The following is a 25,958-nucleotide window of genomic DNA, read 5'->3' as shown; positions in this document are numbered from 1 at the left end:
ATCTTTGTTTATAACAGATACTTGTAGTTTTCTTCTAATGTCTTTGCTTTTGGTATGAGGGTAATGCTGGCTTCATAGAATGAATTGGGAAATACTTGCTCCTCTTAAATTTTTTAGGTGACTTTGTATAGAGTTGGAATTATTTCTTCCTTAAACATTTGGTAGAATTTGCCAGTGAAACCAGCTGACCCTGGAATTTTCTTTATGGGAAAGATTTTTAACTACAGTTTCAATTTATTGAATAGATACAGGGCTATTCAGATTATCTTTATCTTTGAATGAACTTCTGTAATTTGTGTCTTTCAAGGAATTTGTTCATTTCACCTAAGTTGCCCAATATGTTAGCATAAAACTGCTCATAATGTTCCCTTATTATCCTTTTATTATCTTTAGAATCTGTAGTAATGTCACCTCTCTGCTTCCCTATATTAGTAATTTGTGTCTTCTCTCTTTTTTCCCTGATCAGTCTAGCTATATGTTTATCAATTTTATTGATATTCTCAAAGAACCAGCTTTTGATTTCGTGGTGCTGGTTTGGATATATTATGTCCCCCAAAATGACATTATCTTTGATGCAGTCTTATGTGGGCAGGAAACGTATTGGTGTTCTTGGGTTGGAGACTTTTGAGTGAATGTTTCTGTGGAAATGTGATCACTCAACTGTGGGCGAAATCTTTCATTGGATAATTTCCATGGAGATGTGGCCCCGCCCATTCAGCATGGGTCTTGGTTAGTTTGCTGGAGCACTACATAAGCTCAGACAGAAGGAGTGAGCTTGCTACAGCCAAGAGGGACACTTTGCAGAAGGCACAGGAGCTGAGAGAGGAACTGCAGTTTACAGAGACATTTTGGAGATGGCCTTTGAAAGCAGACTTTTGCTCCGGAGAAGCTAAGAGAGGACAAACGCCCCAAGAGCAGCTGAGAGTGACATTTTGGAGAGAAGCTGAAGCCTAGAGAGGAACGTCCTGGGAGAGAGCCATTTTGAAACCAGAACTCCGGCATAGATGCCAGCCACGTGCTTCCAAGCTGACAGAGGTTTTCCAGGCACCATTGGCCATCCTCCAGTGAAGGTACCTGATTGTTGATGCATTACCTTGGACACTTTATGGCCTTAAGACTGTAACTGTGTAACCAAATAAACCCCCTTTATAAAAGCCAATCCATTTCTGGTATTTTGCAAAAAGACAGCATTAGCAAACTAGAAGACTCCCCTTCTATTTTTTTTTTTTCTTCTTCTTCGTCTTCTTTCTTTCTTTTTTTTTTTTTTTTAATGTTTTCTCCCTAAGGATTTCCACAGTGATCTTTCTTCTTTCTTTTCTTTTGCATCCTTTGGGTTTAATTTGCTCTTTTTCTGGTTTCTTAAGATGGGAGTTGAGGTCACTGGAGATCTTTTTCTATGTAGTCATTCAGTGCTATAAATACATCTGCTTTAGCAGCATTATACAAATGACGATGTATTTTCATTTTCATTCAGTTCAAAATATTTCATTTTCCTTTTTTATGTCTTCTTTGACCCATTGGTTATTTAGAAATATGTTATTTAAGGTTATAAAAATTTGGCGATTTTCCTAGGATTTTTCTGTTGTTCATTTCTAATTTAATTCCATTGTGGTTACAAAACATATTTTGTATGATTTGAATCCTTTTGAATTTATTAAGATTTCTTTTGTGACCTGGAATGTGAACTCTCTTCGTAAATGTTCCATGTGCATTTGAGAAGAATGTTTATTCTGCTGTTGTGGGGTGGAGTGTTATTACAATCAGTTAGATCAAGTTGATTAATTGATAGTGTTGTTCAAGTTTACTATATCCTTACTGATTTTGTGCTTATTTGTTCTGTCTATAATTGAGAGAAGAGTTGAAATTTCCAACTATAGTTATGGATTTGACTATTTCTCTTTGCATTTCTATCATTTTTTTGCTACATGTATTTTGAAGTTCTTATTAGTTGCATAAACATTTATATTGTTATATCCTTTTGATTTATTGACCTCTTTATCGTGTTACCTGTTGTCTTGGTTTGCCACCCCTGCTATGATAAACACCAGTCAGTGGCTTGACTTTAACAATAAGCATTTAATGGCTCATAGTTTTGATGGCCAGAAGTCCAAAATCAAGATGTTGACAAAGCCAAGCTTTTTCCCACAGTCGTTAGCATTCTGATGGTGGCATTCCTCTATCACATGGTGATGTCCTTAGTCTCCTCCTGTGGCTTTCTCTTACTTCTGGCTTCTCTCTTTATAAAGCCTGCATTTATACAGATTAAGGCCTGTCTTGATTCACTTTGGCCACATCTTGACTAATAATATCTTTTTAGTTCCAATTTACAAATGGGTTCACACCCACAGCAACAGATTAAGATTTGAACATGTTTTTTTTCTTTTCTTTTCTTTTTTGTGGGGTACATAATTGAGTCCCCAACACCTGATAATATTCTTTGTTCTGAAATCTTCATTGTCTGATATTGATATATCCATTCTAGCTTTCTTTGGATTCGTGTTAGCAAGCATGGTCTATCTTCTTTCATCCTTTTACTTTTAACGTATTTGTGTCTTTATATTTAAAGTACATTTCTTTTAAGCAGCATATAGGTGGATTTTGCTTTTTTATTCAATATGATAGCCTCTGCCATTTAAAGGGATATTTAGACCTGTCCTAGTTTGCTAATGCTGCAGAATGCAAAACACCAGAGATGGATAGGCTTTTATAAAATGGGGGTTTATTTCACTACACAGTTACAGTCTTAAGGCCACAAACCGTCCAAGGTAACACCTCAGCAATCGGGTAACTTCACTGGAGGATGGCCAATGGCGTCCGGAAAACCTCTGTTAGCTGGGAAGGCAGCTGGCGTCTGCTCCAAAGCTCTGGCCTCAAAACAGCTTTCTCCCAGGACGTTCCTCTCTAGCAAGCTTGCTTCTCTTCAAAACATCACTCCCAGCTGCACTCCGTTTTTCCTCCCCCCCCCCCAGTCAGCTCATTTATATAGCTCCACTGATCAAGGCCCACCCTGAATGGGTGGGGCCATGCCTCCATGGGAACATCTCATCAGAATCATTACCCACAGCTGGGTGGGGCACATTCCAAGCAAATCCAACCAGCACCAAAAGTCTGTCCCACAAGACTACATCAGAGATAATGGCGTTTGGGGGATAAAATGCATTCAAACCGGCACAAGACCACTCATACTTACTGTGATTATTCACATGGTTAGCTGTGGACCTATCATTATGCTATTTTCTGTTCTTCTTATCTGTGTTTTGTTCCTCTTTTCCTGCCTTCTTTTGGATAATTGAGAAGTTTTTTATAACTCCATTTTATCTATTTTGTTGAATACTAGCATAGTTATTTGGTTCTATTATTTTAGTGGTTGCTTTAGAGTTTATAGTATACATCTTTATACAAGCTACCTTCAAGTGATATTATACTGCTACATGTATAATATAAGAACCTTTACAACAGTATATATATATACTTTTATTTCTCCTTGCCAGGCCTTTCTGCTTTTATCATGCATTTTATATGTTATGTTATTATTTTTATTTAATTATCCATGCCAGTTTGGATGTATTATGTCCCCCAAAATGTCATGTTCTTTGATGCAGTCTTCTGGAGGCAGACATATTAGTGTTGATTAGGTTGGAATCCTTTGATTGAGTATTTCCATGGAGATGTGACTCAATCAACTGTGGGTGAGACCTTTGATTGGTTAAGTTCCATGGACGTATTACCCACCTGTTCAGGGTGGGTCTTAATTGAATCACTGGAGTCCTATAAAAGTATTCACAGACAGAAAGAGGTGCTGCAGCCAAGAGAGACACTTTGAAGAACACACAGGAGCTGAGAGTGGAGCTGGAACACAACCTGGGATCAGCAGATGCCAGCCACATTCCTTCCCAGCTGACAGAGGTTTTCCAGATGCCATTGGCCTTCCTTCAGTGAAGGTATACTTCTGTTGATGCCTTCATTTGGACATTTTCCTGGCCTTCAGACTGTAACTTTGTAACCAAATAAACCCCGTTTATAAAAGCCAAACCATTTCTGGTGTTTTGCAAAACAGCAGCATTAGCAAACTAGAACAATATCCAATTATCTTCCAAAGAGATTTAAATAATTTTTAATATTTTTATATGTTTACTTTGTATTTTTTTATGTATTTATTTTATATATTTACTATATATATTTATGTAGTTACCATTTCCAGTGTTCTTCATTACTTTGTATGGTTCCAGATTTCCATCCGATATCATTTCCTTTTTCCTGAAAGACTTCCTTTAACATAATTCTTTTAGTGTGGGTTTGCTGGTGAAGAATTCTTTTAGCTTTTGTATGCTTGAAAATGTCTTTATTTCACCTAGTCTTTGAAAAGTAGTTTTTGCTAGTTTTTGCCTGCTTTTTTCTTTGACTACTTTGAAGATTTTGCTCCAGTGTTTTCTCACTTACATGGTTTCCAATGAGAAATCCATTGTCATCCTTTTTGTTATTCAATAGTATGCTTTTTTTTTCTCCCCTGGCTGTTTTAAGATTTATTCTTAATCACTGCTTTCAAGCAATTTGATTATGACATTCCTTGCTTTAGTTTTCTTCATATTTCTTGTACTTGGGTTTTGTTCAGCTTCTTGGATTTTTAGTTTTATAGTTCTCATTAAGTTTGGAAATTTGGGGGGCATTGTTAACTCATATATTTTTTCTGTCCTCCTTCTCTCTCCTGTCTTTAAGAAATTCCAATTTCCTGTATTTTAGGCTGCTTGAAGTTGACCCACAGCTCTCTGATGCTCTTTTCATTTTTTAAAAATTTTCTGTTTCCCTTTGATATTGCTATGCCTTCAAGTTTACTAATCTTCTGCAATGTTGAATCTGCCATTAATCCCATCCATTGTCTTTTTTATCTCAGATATTGTAGACTTCATCTTTAGAAATTTGATTTGGGTCTTTTTTTATGTTTTAGATGTTTCTATTTGACTTTTGGAACATATGGAATATATTTACAATAACCTTTTTTAGTGTCGTTCTTTGTAATGCTAACATCTTTGTCAGTTTTGGGTGACTTCTGATTGATTATTCTCTTCATCATGGCTCTTGTTTTCCTGCTTCTTTGCATACATGGTAACTTTGGCTGCCAAATATTGTGAATTTTATCTTGTTGGGTACTGCATGTTTTTGTATTCTTATAAATTTTCTTGAGCTTGGTCTGGGGATTGTACTGGACACAGTTTGATTCTTTTGGGTCTTGATTTTATGACTTGTTAGTGGATTCAGAACAGTACTGAATCTAGGACTAATTATTTCCAATTGTCTATTCAAGATTTTCCTGGTTATCCAATGCCCGTGAATTAGGAGCATTTTCAGTCTGACTGGTGGTAATAGGTGCTATTCTCGGCCCTGTGTGAAAGCCAGGCATTGTTCTCTTTAATCGTGTCTGTCAAAAGTTTCTTCCCTTTGGCTGGTTTCCTCACATACATGTACTCATGAGGACTTCACAGAATACTCTAGGGGGACCCTCTGCAAACCTCCATGGTTCTCACTTTGTGTAGATCTCTACTCTGATATTTTGTCTTATGAACTCTAGCTGTCTTGGTCTGCCCAGACTCTTAGCTCCATCTCCTCAACTCAGAGAGTCTGCTGGGATCTGCCTCACTGTCCCCTCCCTGAGCTGCAGCCTACAAGCTCTGTCAAGTAAGCTGGTACAGTCATAGGGCTCACCTCATTTTTTCCCTGTCTTTCAGAGATCACTGGACATTGTTGCCTGATGTCCAGCATCTTTAAAACTGTTGTTTCATGTATTTTATTGCTGTTTTGGTGTGGCAGTTTTTTGATGTTTCAAGTAGGAAGGCTGGTCTAGTCCCTGTTGCTCCATCTTGGCTGGATACCACCACTATTATTTTTATTGTCTCTTTTTTCTATTTATGTTGAGTCTATTTTTTTTCTAAATTCTTAAATTGAACCCTTATCCTGTGTATTGCTAGCCTTTATTCTTTTCTAATTTATTTAAGACTAGAACTATTCATTTGCCTAGCAGCACTAATTTTGCAACATCTCTCCAGTTTATATGAATGTTGTTTCATTATCATTTGGGTGTTTTTTTTAACAGTTTTATTGAGATAATCTATATACCATACAGTTCACCCATTTAAAGTATATGATTCAATGGTTTTTAGTATATTCACAGATGCATGCAACTGTTCCACAATTTTAGAACATTTTCATCATCTCAAGAAGAAATTATATCCTTTAGCTATCGCTTCCCCAACCCCAGCCATAAGCAACCGCTAATCTACTTTCTGTCTCTATAGATTTCTCTATTCTCTATATTTTAGATAAATGGGATCATATGATATGTGGTCTTCTTTTACTTAGACTGTTTTCCAGTTTTCATCCATGTTGTAACATGTATCATTCCTTTTTATGGCCCAATAGTATTCCATTGTCTGGATATACCACATTTTGTTTATCCATTTATTCATTCATGGACATTTTGAGTTGTTTCCACCTTTAGGCTATTATGACTAATGCTGCTATAAACATTTGCATACAGATTTCTGTGTGGACATATGTTTTCAATTCTCTTGGGTATATACCTAGGAGTGGAATTGCTGGATCATTTGGGAACTCTGTTTAATCATTCAGGGAACTGCCAGACTGTTTTCCAAAGCAGATGGACCATGTTACATTCCAACCAACAGTGTATGAGGGTTCCAGTTTCTCCCATTCTTGCCAACAGTTGTTAGCTAACTTTTTGGTTCTAGCCATTGTAGCATGTTTGAAGTGGTATCTTATTGTAACTTTTATTATGCACTTTCCTCATAATTAATGAATTATGTTGACAGTATTTTCATGTGCTTATTGACCATTTATTTATCTTCTTTGGAGAAATATCTATTCAGATCCTTTGCCCATTTTTAATTGGGTTATTTGTCTTATATATTTTGGTTACTAGACCCATGTCAGATTTGCAGAAATTTTCTCCCACCATGGAGATTGTCTTTTCACTTTACTGATGGTGTGCTTTGAAGCACAAAAGTTTTACATTTTGATGAATTCCAATTTATCTGTTTTTTCTTTTGTTTCTCATGCTTTTCATGTCTTATCTAATAATTATTTGCCAAATCTGAAATCATGAAGATTTACCCCTCTAAGGGTTTTTTAATTTTTGCCCTTACATTTGGGTCTTTGGTCCATTTTGAGTTAATTTTTAAATGCATGAGTTAAGGCACCAACTTCATTCTTTTGCCTGTGGATATTCAGTTTTCCCAGCACCATTTGTTGCACAGACTGTTGAATGGTGTTTTAGTTTCCTAGGCTGTTCAAACAAATACCATGAAATGGGTTAGGTTAAGCTTAAACAATAGGAATTTGTTAGCTTATGGTTTTGAAGCTAAAGGAAAGTCCAAATCAAGGCATCATCAAGGTGATGCTTTCTCCCCAAGGGCTATAGCGTTTTGGGGCTGGCTGCCAGCAATCCTTGGCTCTTCTGTCACATGGCAAAGCACGGGGTGGCATTTCCTGGTCTCTCCCTTCTCTTCATGGTTCCATTGATGTAGCTACTTGCTTCCTATGGCTTTCTCTTTTTCTGTCTGAATTTCCTTCTCTTATTTAAGGACTCAAGTAATAGGGTTAAGACCCACCCTGATCGAGGTGGGACACACCTTAATTGAAGTAACCTCATCAAAAGGTCCTACTTAGGATGGGTTCACACCCACAGGAATGGATTAAGTTTACGAACATGTTTCTCTGGGGTACATACAGCTTCAGTCCACCACAAATGGTCCTGGTACCTTTGTCGATAATTGGTTGACCTTAGATGTATGGTTTTATTTCTGGGCTCTCAATTCTGTTCCATTGATCCTGTATCTATAGATCATTCCCACACTGTCTTGCTTACCATTGCTTTGTAGTAAGTTTTGGAATCTGGAAGTATGAGTCCTGCTTCATTGTTCTTTCTTAGGATTGTTTTAGCTAACTCTCTTATGAATATAGATGCAAAAATCCTCAACAAAATACTAGCAAACTAAATCCAGCAACATACAAAAAGAATTATGCACCATGACCATCTCCTGTAGCTCCAAGAATTGTTGTATGTCCCAGTAGTTCATTTTATTACCAAGTAGTGTTTCCTGGTATGTATGTATGTACCACAGTTTAACCATTCATTCATTGAACGACGGTTGGGTTGTTTCTGAATCCTGGCTGTTATGAATAAAACTACTGTGATAATTAGTGTACAGATCTTTTTGTATTCATAGGCTTTCATTTCTCTGGGCTTAATGCCCAAGAGTGCAATTGCCAGGTCATATGGTAAACAAATGTTTAGTTTTGTGAGAAAATGCCATTCTCTTTTCCTGAGTTGCTTTACTGTTTTACATTCTGACTAGCAATGTATGTGTGATCCAGTTTCTCCTCACCCTCGTCTGTATTTGGTGGTCTCCCTTTAAAAAAAATTTTTTTTTTCTTTTTAGCCTTTCCTGGTAGGTATTTAGTGATATCTTATGGTTTTAATTTACATTTCTCTTGTGGCTGATGATGTTGAATGCTATTTAAACTTTGGTGAAATGTCTGTCTTTTACCCATTTTCTAATTGGATTGTTTCTTTTTAGTGTTGAGTTCTGAAAGTTCTTTATATGTTTTAAATACAAGTTCTTTGTCAGATACGTGGTTTGCAAATATTTTCTCCCAGTCAGTAGCCTGTCTTATTTTTGCCTGTTCACAAAGTCTTTTGCAAAATAATTGTTTTTAATTTTAATGAGACCTATCATTAATTTTCCTTTCAAGGATAATGCTTTTGTTGTCTGTCTGAGAACCCTTTACCTAGCCATAGGTCCTGAAGATTTTTTCCATTTTTTTGTTTTTCTAGAAATGTTGTAGTTATACATTTTTACATTTAAGTCTGTGATTCATTTTGAGTTATTTTTTATATAAAGTGTGAGATTTAGGTCAAGTTTCATTTTTTTTTTTTTTTTCAACTTATGGATGTCCAATTTCTCCAGTACCATTTGTTGAAAAGGCTGTCTGTCCTCCATTGGATTGCTTTCATACCTTTGTCAATACTTATTTCGGCATATTTGTGTGGGTCTGTTTCTGGCTTCTCTATTTTGTTCCATTGATCTGTGCTTCTATCCCTCTGCTATTAGCAAATTGTCTTAGTTATAGTAGCTATATAATAAACCTTAACACTGGGTGGAGTGATTTCTCCTATTTTATTCTCCTTTGTCAAAATTATCCTTGGTTTATTTTTATTTTTTTATGCAGATGTGTCAGTTTGAATATATTGTGTCTCCCAAATGCCATTATCTCTGATGTAATCTTGTGTGGGCAGATGTTATCAGTGTTGATTAGATTGTAATTCTTTGAGTGTTTCTTTGGAGATGCACCACACCCAGCTGTGGGTGATGACTCTGATTGGATAATTTCCATGGAGGTGTTGCTCTGCCCATTCGGGGTGGGTCCAAGTTGAGTCACTGGAGCCATATAAATGAGCTGACGGACAGGGGGATCTCAGTGCAGCTGAGAGTGAACTTTTGAAGAGGAGCTACAGCCAAGAGGGACACTTTGAAGAAAGCACAGGAGCTGCAGATGAGAGACAGTTTGAAGACAGCTGTTGAAAGCAGACTCTTGCTCCGGAGAAGCTGAGAGAGGACAAATACCCCAAGAGCAACTAAGAGTTACATTTTTGAGGAACTGCAGCCTAGAGAGGAACATCCTGGGGGGAAGCCATTTTGCACAGATGCCAGCCGTGTGCCTTCCCAGCCAACAGAGGTTTTCCAGACACCATTGGCCATCCTCCAGTGAAAGTACCCGACTGCTGATGTGTTACCTTGGACACTTTATGGCCTTAAGACTGAACTATGTAACCAAATAAACCCCCTTTTATAAAAGCCAATATATCTCTGGTGTTTTGCATTCTGGCAGCATTAGCAAACTAGAACAGCAGATAACCTGCAGTGTGCTTTGGATTAAAATATATGGCATTTTCTCCCCCCTACGTGGGATCAGACACCCAGGGGAGTGAATCTCCCTGGCAACGTGGAATATGACTCCCGGGGAGGAATGTAGACCTGGCATCGTGGGACGGAGAACATCTTCTTGACCAAAAGGGGGATGTGAAAGGAAATGAAATAAGCTTCAGTGGCAGAGATTCCAAAAGGAGCCGAGAGGTCACTCTGGTGGGCACTCTTACGCACAATTTAGACAACCCTTTTTAGGTTCTAAAGAATTGGGGTAGCTGGTGGTAGATACCTGAAACTATCAAACTACAACCCAGAACCCATGAATCTCGAAGACAATTGTATAAAAATGTAGCTTATGAGGGGTGACAATGGGATTGGGAAAACCATAAGGACCACACTCCCCTTTGTCTAGTTTATGGACGGATGAGTAGAAAAATAGGGGAAGGAAACAAACAAACAAACAGACAGAGGTACCCAGTGTTCTTTTTTACTTCAATTGCTCTTTTTTACTTTAATTATTATTCTTGTTATTTTTGTGTGTGTGCTAATGAAGGTGTCAGGGATTGATTTAGGTGATGAATGTACAACTACGTAATGGTACTGTGAACAATCGAATGTACGATTTGTTTTGTATGACTGCGTGGTATGTGAATATATCTCAATAAAATGAAGATTAAAAAAATATATATATATATGGCATTTTATTCCAAGATGTGCTTCAAGCAGAGCACATACTTTTCCATATGTTCTTTGTCCTAATCTGCAAGATAAGTTTAGACGAAACTCTATTTTGTATGTTTGTTTATTGTGGTGGTCTGACTGACCTCCCTGCCTCCAGCTGCTCTCCAGGCCCCAAACTGAATCTTGCCCTAGGTATAACTTAGGGCCTGTAGAATTTAAGAATATATTTCATAGCCTTAGTGGTCCTGTTTCATTCTCTATCTAGTTTCATCTGTGGAAGTGAGTTCCTTTACAGGGCCTCAGAATCCCACTAAATTTGGGAGGTCCTCTTTCCTTTGTTTTGACCCCTCTCTCTCTTTGCCTTTCTCAATTGAAGACCCCTTCTTAAAGTTGATTTCTGGTGTTCTAGGATTTCTTCAAAAGCCTTCTAACATCTTTTGCGGTTATTTTCTCTCACTGGCAGCTATTCGGTGTGCTGTTCCTGCTCCACCCTCCCTTGGTGGTACTCATCAGTACCACCTACTCCTGCCTCCTGTGCTTGTTATATGCCTCCTGCCTGGCTTTTGCATTGCTGCTTTCGTCACCCTTACAGCTGTCTTCTTCCTGCTTTGGCTTACTGCCTGACTTCCATGGCAGCCGCTCTGTCACTGCTTGTCTCACATCTTGCCCTGTCCACCCCCCAACCCCCATATAGGCACAGCATGTACTGTGGCACCTCACACTCTCCACATTCAGAACTGAACTCATCACCTTCCTTATAGCATTGCCATTCACTAAGTCAGATACCTGGGCCTTCCTTACCTCCAGCATCTTATTGTGAAATCATCCCTTCTACCCGTGTAAATTCTCATTCTCCTCCAGATATTCCTGCCCTGCTCTGAGGTCCTCCTGGTTTATTCCTCAGATTAGTTACTTCTGAAAGTTTCAGTCAACATTCCATCCTTACCTCAAGTCCTACCACTTCATCCTCCAATTGTTACTTCTAAAATCTAAACCGATCCAGTCAACCTCCTATGCCAAAGCCCTTAGTGGAGGAAAGTCAGAACTTTTTATTGTGGCCTGCAGGCTCCTTTGTGATCTGATTGCTGCCTCCAGTCTCATTGCCTGCATTTCCCCCACACAGGCTCAAGACCCCAGTCTTTCATGTCTGCCATTTTCACATTCACTTAACAGATATTTATTGAGGTCCTGCTTGATGCCCTTACCCAGCACCTTGTCACTCCTGGAACCAGATGGGATTTTTCAAGCCTCCAAGCCTTGGCACGTTCTGTCTTTTCTGCCTGAAAAGGCTGTGTATGACCCTTCTGTTGACCAACCCCTCCTTATCCTTCCAAGTTCAGCTCAAGCATCACCTCCCTTAAAAATTACATCTCTGGTCTGTAATTTGTGCACCTCACCTTAGTGTTAATTAGCTAATATTTTAATGGCAGGTGATAATTCAGGATTTTGAATAAATAGCAAACTCTGGATGACAATTTCCATATCCAATATCTGATGAAGCATAATGGGAAGAATGTGAACTTTGGAATTCTAAAAGTCCTGAATTGGACTACCAATAACCATTTTTTAAGTTTGTGGTCTTGAGCAAATTCCTTAACTCTCTGGTCATTAGTTTCTTCATCAGTAGAATAGAAAAACAGTACCTAACTCATAAGATGGTTGTGAGGATTAAATGCGTTCAAGCACATAAAATGCTTAGTACGAGTGCCTAGCACATAGTAAACAACAAAAAATTGTAATTGTAAAACTAGTTTCTGTTCTTAATAATAAACAGTGTTGTTGCATGAGCGATTCGCTGAAGGAGCTGAATCCTTGAACCCTCCTTCTTAGATGCCTTTTCCTCAAATGAGAGAAACCGAACAGCTCAGTTTCAGTGGCATGGTTCTCAGGGCCTCAGGGAACATGTCTGGGGAGGGAGTGTTGCTCTTTGGCCCGAAGCCAAAGGAGTCTTTCTCTAGCAGGTGCTCAGTTTGTCTGAATGGTTCCCTTCATCTCAGATGGAGAATATTTGTTTCAAAAAACTTAGCCCTGAAATTTGTGCAAGCATGTGTAATCTGTTGTTTATAGATTTAACATTCAAAGTTTCAGCAAATCAACAGAAGCTTCCCCTCCCCCAAAGGTACACTACATGGCGAGTTGTAATGACACCAATATCAGCATTGTACGGTCCGTGAGGATGAAGTGAGAGGAGGCACTTGCTTGGTGCAGACTGGGCTTGGTGATAGGAGGGCAAGGGTGTGTGATTTAGCAGACAGTGGACATTGCCCACCATCCACATCCCCAGTGGAGAATTCAGAACTTCCACTTTTATCCCTGGAGAACATCTAGGTTCTACTATGCTGAATTGGAATTTTAAGGACATTTAGGAAATGTTTTTAGACACAAAAATATCAGGAAAACAACAGCTGTAATTTTTCAGAGCTTCCTTTGTCTTTTGTCCTAGGGATTTTAAGTAATTACTAATGGCATCTTGATTTTTCTCTTTTGTTTGAATATTAAACCATACTTACTGAAGATCCTAATGTATATGCAGTTGAAACAATAACTTTTAAAAAGAGCTAGAGTCACTATCTAGACATCCCTGAAGATTGGGAAAGTGATTAAACTAGAGGAAAGGGTAGCAACAGACAAGATTTAATGTAACAAAGAATTATGAATACTGAATCTTTATATAATTTTCTTTTTCTTAGTTGCTAGGGTATTAGAATAGTTAGAAGGAAAGAATTGAAATGGTGAAAATGTAACCCAGAGCATCCTTTGAAATTTGTTCTGTAGCTACTTGTTAAATTGTAATTTGAAAGCTATACCTTCTTGTGTATATGTTAGATTTCACAGTAAGGAAAATAACTGTAACTATGGTATTATAACTCATAATAACTTTGGAAATTTCTTATATATCTACCTGTTAAGTCATACTTTGAAAGATGTTACCTTTTTGTATATATCTTATATTTCATAAGTAAATAACTGAAACTGTGGAATTGCAACCTATAATATTCTTTGAAATTTGCTCTCTGTTGAATTGCACTTGTAAAATTATCACTTTTATGTATATATGTTATGTTCTACAATAAAAAATATTAAAGAAAAGTAAATGTTTTTGTAATGAGATAAGGACTGTATATTGGCCATTTGTCTGGGTGTGGTGGGATAGGAGAGAGAAAACAATGTGTGAGCCATTATGTCCAATAAATTAGGGAACTGCCCAGACTTCATGACTCATCTCCAAGCCTTGCTGCTCAGTTGATCAGCATTCACAAGTCAACCAAGGCTTATGATTCACAAATACTTTTTGAAAAATGAAAGATGTATAAACTTGGGTTTCCTCCAATTTTTTTGGCATTCCTGGATGATGTAATTCTGTCTTTACTCAGGCCACTGTTGCTTAATAGAAAATGATGTATAAGGTAGGGAAGGAAATTATATGTAATGAACATGCGTTACTTTTTATTTTTTTTTTAAATTAGTTTATTATATGTAATCAGAGTGGGGAAGGACCAATGGCTTTCCTATATAACAAAAATATCCCTTTCATAAATCACATTTCAAAGATGCCATTCATAATGGTTACACAATATAGAACACTGAGGAATAAATGCAGCAAGAAATGTGAGGGCAAAAATCAATACAATGACACTTTGAGGAACATAAAAACTTGAATAAATGGAAAAATACTGTGTCCCAGGATTATAAATTTCAATATCACAAAAATGCAGGTATTTCCTAAGCTGATTATTTTATCAGCCTTTTATTATATAAAAGACTTCTCATATTTAGAGAAAAGTTGAAAGCATTTTATACCCATTGTCTAGATTCTACAATTAACATTTTACTACACTTGTTTTATCATGTATCTATTCATCTCTCCATCCCTCTATTCATCCGTCAATTCTTTTTTTATATATATAGATATATAGTTCAAAGTTAAATTTCATTTATCATGACACTTCTCCCCAGGTACTTAAGCATGCATATCATCAACTAGAGTACAATATTTATTTATGGGTGGGATTTTTTTTAAATATAATTTATGTACAATGAAATGCACAAATCATAAGGTTATCATTCATTGAGTTCTGAAAAATGCATGCATGCCTGCTGCCCAAATTCCTGTGAAGATACAAAATCTTACCATCATCCAGGAGGTACTCTCATGTCCCTTTTCAGTAAATCCTTGTCCTTTCCCCAGGTAAACCATTGTTCTGATTTTTTCCCCCACAATGGTTTTGCTTTTATTTTATTTTTTATTATAGTAATATATATAGCACAAAATTTCCCATTTTAACCATTTTTAGTATATAATGCAGTGGTATTAATTACATTCACAATGTTGTGTTACCATCACCACCATCCATTACCAACACTTATTCATTACGCCAAAGAGAAACTTTGTACTCATTAAGCGGTAACTCCCCATTCCTGTCCCTTGCCCCAGATTCTGGTAACCTCTGATCTACTTTCTGTTTATATAAATTTGGTTATTCTAGATATTTCATGTAAGCATAATTATACACTATTTGGCCTTTTGTGTCTGGCTTATTTCACTCAACATAATGATTTCATGGTTTATCCATGTTGTATCAGAACTTCATTCCTTTTTCCATTATATATATAATTTTGCTTGTTCTAGAACTTCATATATTATATGGAATCATACATTTTATACTCATAAGGCTTTTTTCACTCAGCATAACGTTTCTTAGATTCATCCATATTGTTGTGTTTGTTAGTTTCTTGGTTTTTTTTTTTTTTCATTTTTATTGCTGAATAATATTATTATTAACATTCTTGAACAAATCTTTTTGTGGACATATGTTCCTGTTTTTCTTGAGTAAATATATAGGAATGGAATCCTGGATCATGTGGTAGGTATACTTAGTTTTATGAGAAACTGCCAGACAAACAGATTTTTAAAATAAAATAAAAATATCACAAACAGTAGCTCGTCTGTTGAGAAGAAAAAAATTAGAATGTATGCACAGGGTTTCCAGCATTGTGCAGACTACAGCTGTCAGGTCTGGTTTCCTTCTAACATTCGATAGTTCATATTTCCTTTGGATCCAAACCATTTCATCGTTCATCCATTCTAGATCTTCATTGCAGAACAAGCTTTTAAAACCCTCTTCAGAAAGAGATGTATGGGGAGAGGAATTGGGGAGAGTGTAGATTGTCAATAAATCAGATGTAACAGAGAGAGGTCAAAGAGTTTAACCACAAAGAGGTCATGCTTGTGGGGACGGGGAGGGAGGAAAGAGAAACACCAGCTGATCCCCTACCCCTGAATTTAAATTTAATTTTTTGCAAAAGTTATTTTTAAGGTGGTTCAAAATCATAAGTTTCAAAGGCATATACAGTGAAGTGTCCCCTTCCTCAACTCTTTAGAAATGCAGGTTCCTTACCTTGCTTTTTTTCCCACTTAATGTATCTTGTGTACTGAAATGAAATGATCTCCAAAGAGCTCTCTTGTTCTTTTTTTTTTATAAGCAAACCAGAAAACTTTATTTTGAGTAGTATCCAAGAAAGCTTTTTATGAAGCTTGAAAAAAGGAAGCGTGAGATATTAGCTATCCCTCAGGAAACAGTTTTAATAGTTCAAAATCTTTCATAGAAATTTTTAAAAAAGTAGACAACATTGGTTTAACATTTGACAGAGATGAAAATAACTCTCAATAACAATCTAGCCTAATAATTTTAGATCACAGCTGAGGATAATTTCTAGTTACAAATTTAAGTCTTTGAAGTACAAACAATACAAGTGAACCAAATATAATAGTAGTGCTAGATGATCCTTCACTCTTTTTTTTTTATTTTGAAGTAAATTCAAAGTTATAGGAACAGTTGCAGAAACAATACTAACCCCATACAAAGAATTCCATCATACCCTGACCCCCCTCCCCCGATAGCTCAATCCACCAACCTTAACATGCTGTCACATCGCTATTTCTTTCCCTCCCTCCCTATCTATCATCCATCATCTATTGCTCTGTCTTCTGAACATATGAGAGCTAGCTGCACACATCCTTGAACATACACTATAATTCACGTATACACTTCCCATGAACAAGAACATTCTTTTATGCAATCCCATTAAGTGCAGCTAAGAAGTACAACAGGTTCAACAATGATACAAAGCTTACATTCTGTATTTCCTTTACCTTATGTCTCAACTGTGTCCCTTTGAGCCACCTGTCCTCTATCCTCTAATTCCATCCAAGTTCATCCTTGGCATTCAATCATCTATTTAGACTGTCTTTTTTTTTTTTTTTTTTAGTTGTGGGAACATATATACAGCCTAAATCTTCCCATTCCACCCCCTCCCTAGCCTTCCATTAGTGGGATTAATCACCTTTAGAATGTTGTAATGCTCTTTCCCACCATCCATTACTAGAAATTTCCCTTCACCTCAAACAGCAACTCCACATTCATTTCTTAACTCCCCATTGCCCTTTCCCCCATTTCTCTTAACCCGAACTCTACAATTCATCTCTATGGTTACATTCTCTGATAGTTTCTTTATGTTTGCTGTGGGGGTTAAAATTAACCTCTTATATCCATAACAATCTTGTTTTTCTTTGATACTACCTTCACCTTCACTTCAATAGGATACATAAACTATGTTCCTATACTCCTCCATCCCCCTACCTTTATATAGTTGTCTAAAATTACATATTTTACATTGAGTTCAAAACCACTGATTTGTCATTAGGGTTTGTGTAATTTATATCATGTAGGAAGTAAATAGTGGAGTTACAGTTCAAAAATTATTGACCTCTATTTGTATTCCATTGTGGTTGGAGAATGTGCTTTGAGTATATTCAATTTTTTTTTTTTTTTTAATTTTTTGAGGCTTGTTTTATGTCCCAGCTTATGGTCCCTTCTGGAGAAAGATCCGTGATCACTAGAGAAAAATGAGTGTCCTGGTGCTTTGGGATGTAAAGTACTATATATTTCTGTTAAAATTCTCTATATCTCTTTCTTCTTTCTGTTGTTTCTCTGTTGGTAGGGTTCCCTTTAGAATCTGAAGTAGGGCAGGTCTTTTATTGGCAAAGTCTCTCAGGATTTGTTTGTCTGTGAAAAATTTAAGCTCTCCCTTGAATTTGAAGGAGAGTTTTGCTGGATAAAGTATTCTTGGTTGGAAATTTTTCTCTCTCAGAATTTTAAATATGTCATGCCACTGCCTTCTCGCCTCCATGGTGGCCACTGAGTAGTCACAACTTAGTCTTATGTTGTTTTCCTTTGTATGTGGTGAATTGCTTTTCTCTTGCTGCTTTCAGAGCTTGCTCCTTCTCTTCAGTATTTGAGAATCTGATCAGAATATGTCTTGGAGTGGGTTTATTTGGATTTATTCTATTTGGAGTTTGCTGGGCATTTATGCTTTGTGTATTTATATTGTGTAGAAGGTTGGGGAAGTTTTCCCCAACAATTTCTTTGAATACTCTTTCTAGACCTTTACCCTTCTCTTCCCCTTCTGGGACACCAATGAGTCTTAAGTTTGGATGTTTTATTTTATCTATCGTTTCCCTGAGATCCATTTTGATTTTTTCAATTTTTTTCCCCATTCTTTCTTTTGTTCTTTCATTTTCTGTTCTGTGGACTTCTAGGACACTGAGATGTTGTTCAGCTTCCTCTAGTCTTGTATTGTGAATATCCAGAGTCTTTTTAATTTGGCCAACAGTTGCTTTTATTTCCATAAGATCTTCTATTGTTTTATTTACTTTTGCAATGTCTTCTTTATGCTCTTCTAGGGTCTTCTTTATGTCGCTTATATCCTGGGCCATGGTCTTCTTGATGTCCTTTAAATCCTTTGCCATGCTTTCGTTCCTCGATTGTATTTCTTTGATTAATTCTGCAAGGAACTTCATTTCTTCTGATAACTTGATTTGTGTGTTTGGAGTTGGATTCTCCATATCGTCTGGTTTTATCATATGCATTGAGATTTTCTGTTGTTTTTGGCCTCTTGGCATTTGCTCTGCTCGACAGGGTTCTTTTAATTTGTAAAAAAAAAAAAAACCTATCTAATTTTTCAGAAACACTGTTTGGTGACATACACTTTCTCTAACTAACCAGCAGATGGCGTCTGAGTCACCTATACCTCTCAAGTCAGTTCTCCACCTTGTCCCCACGTTATATGGGGAAACGATTCTTGTGGGGTCCAGCCGGAGAACTCAGCCTGGGTGTGTTGCTGGAGCTGTCCTCCCTGAATGCCGGGCGCTTGTACGGGTGGTCAGGGAGGAAGGACAGCCTCAATATTCAAATCCCCCCGGTTCCCGGAGATTCAAGGCTGCCGCAAGAGTCCAAGCCTTCATTTCATTTCAGCCCCAGCCCCTCTCTCTCTCGATGTCCCACAAACCACCGGAGTTGGCGTAGGGTTTCTGGGATCTCCTAGCAGGTCCCCCCACCCAGCCGCGATCCTTCAGGACCTCTGCTGAGGTAATGCTGTGCTACGTCATCAGCGCGCGCTGTCCCTCAAGGGAAGCCCCGGGCCGCTGGGCCGAGCCAGGTCACTTTCAGCCTTATGCAAAAATGGCTGAACGGGGCATCTCCACACACCCCTACTCGCACAGTTCCTCCTTCCCAGCTCCAGGACAACTGGCGGGGCTCTGGGCTGTGGGCACGGCCCCAGGCAGGAGTTTGTCCAGCCCTCCCGGGAGCGAGCTGCTAGCTGTGGGGATTCTTTCGGCTTCTGGCTCTCCGCTCCGTTCCCCCAGCCCCAAGGATATCTGCAGTGGGCTATCTTCCAGGCCAGACACCGAGAGGCCGGCCCAGCCCCCTCTTGCTGTGTTTACTGCGTGTTTCCCATGATCGCACCTGCAGCCGATCGCAACTGCAGCTGCTCCTGGCTTTTCCCCTTTTTTCTTTTTTTTTTTTTTTTAATTATTAAAAGAGCCCATTGGTCTCCAGACGCCAAACCCTGGCTTCCCTGGATCGCCGCGCGGCTGCGGGACTTCCAGCCAGCTTACTCACTTGTTTCAGAATGCAGACTCTCAGTTTCACCAAGTATACAGCCCCTGGGAACTAGCAGATCTTGTCCAGCTGGCACATCGCTGTAACCGGTATTCTGGGTCACTCTCTGGTCCTTATCTAGTGTTTTCCATGGAGGTGTTCCTTAGCCCTGTCTCACCTAGCCGCCATCTTGGTTTCTCTCCTCCTTCACTCTTTTATGTTCTTAAAAATGAAGAGTAATATACTTATGATTCCTTCATAAAACTGCTCTGTAAGCAATAACAACTTCAAAATACCTTGACTTATATCAGAGAATATCACATTTTTCGATTCCTATCCTTCTGTATATTTTCATCATATATAAGTACCCATGACAACAGAATTGTACACTCTGTTTGAAAAAGATGAATAATGTTGCTCTTACAACTTTTATGTAAAGTTTAATCCCTGTTATCAGTAATACTTAGATGAACTTCTCTTTTCGATGTAGTAAAAACTAAAGGCATTAAATTTGTATCTAAAATCAAAGTACAGTTTTATCCATGAAAATGTATATTTTCTATCCTGACATATGGCTACAAAGATCATACAAATGTACTCAGAGACTAATGCCATTATGAGTATAAAGGATTTTGTATATATAATGTCTCTAACAACTTAAAAATCACTTTAAAAAAATTGACTATCACCATTGGGCAGCTGTCCTAATGCTGAGTTTTAAATTCAGCATTATCTTATCTCTCTCAAAGATAAGTTGCTATACGAATGCTAATAGTGCAATAAGTTTAAAAAAAAAACAAAAAAAAACCTTGGTTTAGGATAGCTGTAGCTTATATATAAAGCAGAGTACTAAATGATGTAAAAACTTGTTCACTAGAAGAGAGTATCAAATTATATCTAATGAAAATTATAGCTCAAAGAAAGAAGCAGAAAAATCATATAGCCAGGTTGTGTTCATGTGAATTTTTTAACTTCATTGTTCCCACTCTTCACATACCCTATTTTAAACAAAATCTGTTAACACGAACTAAGACCAAGAAATTTTGAATTGATACTTAGTAAAATTAGTTTGGCTTACTGCCAAAGGTGTTAAGAAAAGTAAGTTCACTATACATGCTACAATATTTCACCCAGAGCATGAGTTAACAATGAAAAATAAAAGCCAGTCTCCTTATTTTGGCTACAGATAAAAAAAATTCACATTAAAAAGGAGAAAGATTTAGCATTTAGTATAGAAACTTTGCAACATATTTTAATGGTTGTTGAAGAGGTAAGTAGCAAAAAACAGTGATAACTAGGACAGCAGAAGCAACCATGACCAAAATATTATATATATTTTAATGCATTTTTTATTGTGAAATTTAACATAAATACATAACAGTGATAACTTTCAAAGTACAATTTAACAAGTAGTTAGAGAACAAATTTCAAAGAATGTCATGGGTCACAGTTCCGCAACTTCAGCTATTTCCATTATTGTGAAATATGCATACAGAAAGATGTTAACTTTCAATGTACAGCTCAACAAGCAGTTATGTAGGTAATTTCAAAAATTGTTATGGGTAACAGTTCCACAGTTTCAGTTCTTTCCTTATTATGCAATATAGGGTATATACAGAAAGGTGAAGCCTTTCAAAGCACAATTTAATGAGTAGCTATGGAGCAAATTTCAAAGGATATTATAGGGTACAGTTCCACCATGTCATTTACCTCTTTCCAGCTATTCCAACACCCTAACATCCAAAAAAACATATATATATTTGTATATATATATAAAATAAAATTTCAGTATTCATAGACCTTTGTTAAATCTTATCTTGTTTGTTACTACCCCTTTCTCTCACTTAATCTCTTCATCTTCAGAGTGTCTAGGCAATGAGCACCCTAACCTGTTCATATTGAAAGGCATATTGACAGTATGGGGAAAGGGGCTGCATCTGATTGTTGTTCTTAAAGAGGCTGTTGCCTCTTGGTTTTAGGACTTGTCTGGCATAGGAACACTCTGGTAGATTCAAGTCTCTGAGAGAAAAAACTTAGTGAGTGAATCTTGTATAGAATCTCAGGTGGGGACCTAGGTATTTGGGGACTACTTTTGGTAAGGGCATGCGTACTGTGGCCATTTATGATGTCTAGCTGAGCTTGCATAAGAAAAACCTCCAGGACAGCCTCTCAACTATTTGGGATCTCTCAGCCACTGTGACCTCAGCTTGTTACCTTTCTTTTTTCCCCCTTTTAGTCAAGATATTATATTTTGTTGTATGAAAAAAAAGCCTATAGATTGGCAGAAAATATTCTAATTACAAATGTGACCTAGATTACTAGCCCTTTAAACGCAGGACTGGCAAAAATGATATTCCTGGCATTCAGCAAAAAAAAAACAGATAAAACCAAACCAAACCAAATTAGCTGATATTTAAAGTAGAAGCCTCAACAAATGTATGTTGTTTTTTTTTTCCTTTACCATTCCTATTTTAGGTTTCTTTTCTCAGACCTTACAAATACTAGATGGAATTTCTAAAACCATGAGACATTGCATTTCTTTCTTATTCTAAATCTTCTCTCTTAATACAATAGATAGTAAATCAAAGCACAACATGTTAACAGTATCACACATCAGTATCTATTTCTTTGCTCTTCAAGTGCTGTTTTACTGATGCAGTAAATACTTCCTTTTGCTTATGATGCAAGTGACCTGGTCCCTGGACAAAATACTCACAGTGCGGTAGACTGGAGCTCTAAAACCTACCTCATTTCTCAAAATCATTAATAGTACTTCACCTGAATGTATAAAAACACAAAAGAGGAGGTTCTGAGTTGAACTTTTTAATATTCACAGCATTAAAGAGTGAAATGGTTGATCACATTTTAAGATTTAACTCAGGGCACTTATACGGAAGTAGTAAATATGTCTGGTGAATCATAAGGCCCCAGTAGAAGCTTCTCTCAGCTGTTCAAATCTTAATCAACCCCACCAATGAAAACAAACTTCAAGTTCTTGTTTCATAAGAATGTGTAACTATCATACAGTCAAGTAATGAACCACACCACGCAAGTTCTGAAGCAAACAAAACAAAGTCAAATTTAGGATCTAAGCTCATGGTTTAAAGCTTTCAAGAAATGAAAAGCATAAAATGAGGGCTACGTAGTTTAAAGCTTCTTGGGTGGCACATGCAGTGATACCATCACCGTTCTTGTGTCAGCATGACAGCTGAGTCGATTTCTATGTTGAGAAAATATATATAAATACTGCCATTTCCCTATTAGATACCTATACATCTCATATAAATACATCCTTATAGGAAACACTGATTTAACATTAAATTGTCTTTTTGAAAACAATTTTGAACTGAATTACAATAAATTACAACTCACTACTGTATACCTTAAATTGCTTAGAACAATATTACTGGTGTTTGCACAGAGAATTATATCAATATACAAGAGCACATCAATCAAAATTGAATGAACAACATTTAAAGTAAAAAACAGTTTTATAACTGAGCTGTACGAACATTAGGGGGTTATGTCTTAACACCAGGCCATTGGATTTGTCAAAAATCAATTGCTCACTCTTACACCTTAGACCATTGCATGTCCTGGAAGCTTCTCTTAGTGGGCTGTATTAGCCAAGAGAGCTATACTGACCAAGAGTAAATCTCACTCATCGTGAGGATGGTGATGAGTTGAGATAACCCATGTTGTGAAGATAGTCCATCAGTTCGTTCTGAGAGTTTAATACCAACTGTTGGGTTCACAGCTTCAAGCCTTTTCAATAAAGCCACATTTTCTCTTTCAATCCTTTGTTGTTCTCTCTGTCTGTTGAGAGCACTAAGATACAACTTAGGAGGATGGCCAATCGATCTTCTAGGAATTGTACCTTTGCTTTCTGGTTTTTCAGCCTGTCTGGATAGTTCTTTCAAAATTGTCTGATTTTCCCGATCAATCTGTCTCGCCTCTTCTCTTGTGAAAGAATAATTTTTTCTAGGTACTACTGAAGGGGGATTCAAGTGATGTTTTTGTGGTCCCTTTTTATCTAATTGCAGAAAGCTTTCAAAAGATGATTCAGGTCCTTTGTTTCATGTATGACTTTTTGTTTATCTTTGTGGTCTAAATTGGAATCCAACAATGAAGAATTGGAGGTGGGACTGGACCCACATTTTTCTTTTCCTTTCTTAGCTACTTTCAATTATTTTGAATTATGCTTTAAATCCTCAGAATTTCCATATACTTCTTGACTCACATTTTCTTGTTTTTTAACTTTTACTTTTTGATCATTTGATGTGGCCAGTTTAAAAGACTGAATAGGGCTGATGTCTAGGGTTGAAAGAGGAATTACATCAGTTACAGTATCTTCAGATTCCTCGGTGTAGTCACCAGCTTTTGGTTTAGTACTTAAAGTTTGTTTTCCTGTTGATTTCATTCCTGGTTTATATTTCTGTTTTGGTGATAAGAGGTCTATACCAGATATATGTGTCTTCAATGATGAGATGATTTAGATATACAAATATCAGACCTTTTATCTGAACTTGAAGATGAGGAAGACAAAGAAGAGGAGGAAGAGGAAACTAATTTTGGAATATTTTTTATTCATGCTCTTTTTAAAGTCATTAGATAGTTTAGCTGACTTGGACCTGACATGATATCTTTTCCCATCTCATCATCACTGCTTTCCTCTCCATCTGTTTAGTAATCATCTTCACCTTTTACAGTTTGGGGGATTCTGTTTGAAAAGGGCAAGTGCATTTTATGTCCTGTTGTAATATCACACAATGTTTTTTTTTCTTAAAGACATGATCAAAGGTAAAGAACTTCTATTTTGTATAATATCATTTTTTACAGGGTGATCTTCTTAAGGAATTTTCTCTTTTCTTTCATTTCTCTTTTCAGTAAGAAGATTTTCCTTTGTCCTTCAAATTTCATGTTTACATTTTCTGTGTGTTTCTCTATTCCCTCTTTAAGATTATAATTTTGCTTGTCAAACACTGAGTTACTTTTACATTTCTTTGCCTCTTCAATATCACTGTCAAAGAAAGAATGATCTAGTTCACCTTCTGATATATCTCCGAACCTATCCATGATGGCAAAAATATATCTGGAGTATTCCCCGCTGCCTGGGTTCCAGAGAGGGGAAACGGATCCTGGACGAGGGGGGATTGGTGGTCACGCCACCGACAGGGAACAGGAGACGCGGCTACAGCCCCTCCACACACCACCCATAGTGTTCCAGGCCTCCCCCTCATTATTTTAAATAGCTACACAGCATTCTGTTGTATGAATATGCCATAATTTTTATAATCATACTCCCATCTAGCCCCCCCAATTGATAGACATTAAGTTGTTTCCAGTCTTTTTCCTATTGCAAACAATCCTGCATTGAATAACCTTGTACATGGGTTACTTTGAGTGTTTGAGTATATCTGTAGAATAAGTTCCTAGAAGTGGAATTGCATCAAAGGGCTTATGCATTTGTAATTCTGATAAATATTTATAGCTCATATGAGAGTGTCTGTTTTCTCAAACCCTTGCCAATGCAATATTTTCAAAATTTTTTATATTTGCCAATCTGATAGGTGAAAAAATTATGTTTCGTATCTTTTGTCCATTTTTTCTATAGGATTATTGGTCCTTTTTAAATTACTAATCTGTAGGAGCCCATTATATATTAGAGAAATTAGACCCCTTTGTGAATTAGTTGAAAATATTTTTAAAGAGATTATTCTTTTAAAATGGAGGGAGCTGTTTTAGTGGAATGGTGGAAATAGAGGCCAGATTGCCATGGAGACAACTCTTTCTAAGAAATTTGGCTGTGAGGCATAGTAGAGAGAATGCTAGCTAGAGGACTGATGTAGATTCAAAGGAGTTTTTCTTTCTTTTCTTTGAGAAAGTCTTAACTGTGTTTAAATGCTGCTATAAAAAGGAAGAGTTAAAGCTGAGAGGTGATGGTAGAGAATCAACAGGGCCAAGTTCTTAAGGGACTGGTATCCTTAGAAGGAATTGCAGAGAAGGAAGAAATTTATAGATATGGTGGCTGAGGGTGTCCCAGTGCAATAGCTTCTATTTTTTCTGAAGTGTAATCAACATCAACAGCCAAGAGTGAGAGGGGACGGTTGGAAGGGAGAGGAGGTTTGAAATCACTGCTATGAAGAATTAGAGAGAAAGCTGACTAGGGAAATACAGAAAGGTTGAAAAAAGTGTTCAGAGTTCAATTAAGGGCAGAAATAGCAATTTCTAGTGATACCAACCTTCTAGGTTGTTTGATTTTCTGAAACAGCACTGGCAGCTCAATGTAAGGTTGAAAAGTAGATTAGTTCAGGATTAATTTTTTTTTTGAGGGGGTGGGAGTGAGGTGTGATAGAAGAGCAATGTAGCCAAGGAATTTAGTGTATTAGCAAGA

General features: G+C 37.1%; 1 protein-coding gene and 1 pseudogene across 3 annotated transcripts in view; one reads left to right on the top strand and one right to left on the bottom strand.

Annotated features, from left to right (window-relative positions):
- The window catches only part of PTPRA (protein tyrosine phosphatase receptor type A), a 184,851-nt gene that overhangs the window by 87,669 nt on the left and 71,224 nt on the right, over nt 1-25,958 (top strand). The window lies entirely within an intron of this gene.
- Nucleotides 23,056-24,640, bottom strand: LOC119515368 (annotated as a pseudogene).

This window comes from Choloepus didactylus, chromosome 19, assembly GCF_015220235.1.
Source record: "Choloepus didactylus isolate mChoDid1 chromosome 19, mChoDid1.pri, whole genome shotgun sequence".
Classification (NCBI taxonomy): Eukaryota; Metazoa; Chordata; class Mammalia; order Pilosa; family Megalonychidae; genus Choloepus; species Choloepus didactylus.
This window is presented reverse-complemented; position numbering and strand designations above follow the sequence as displayed.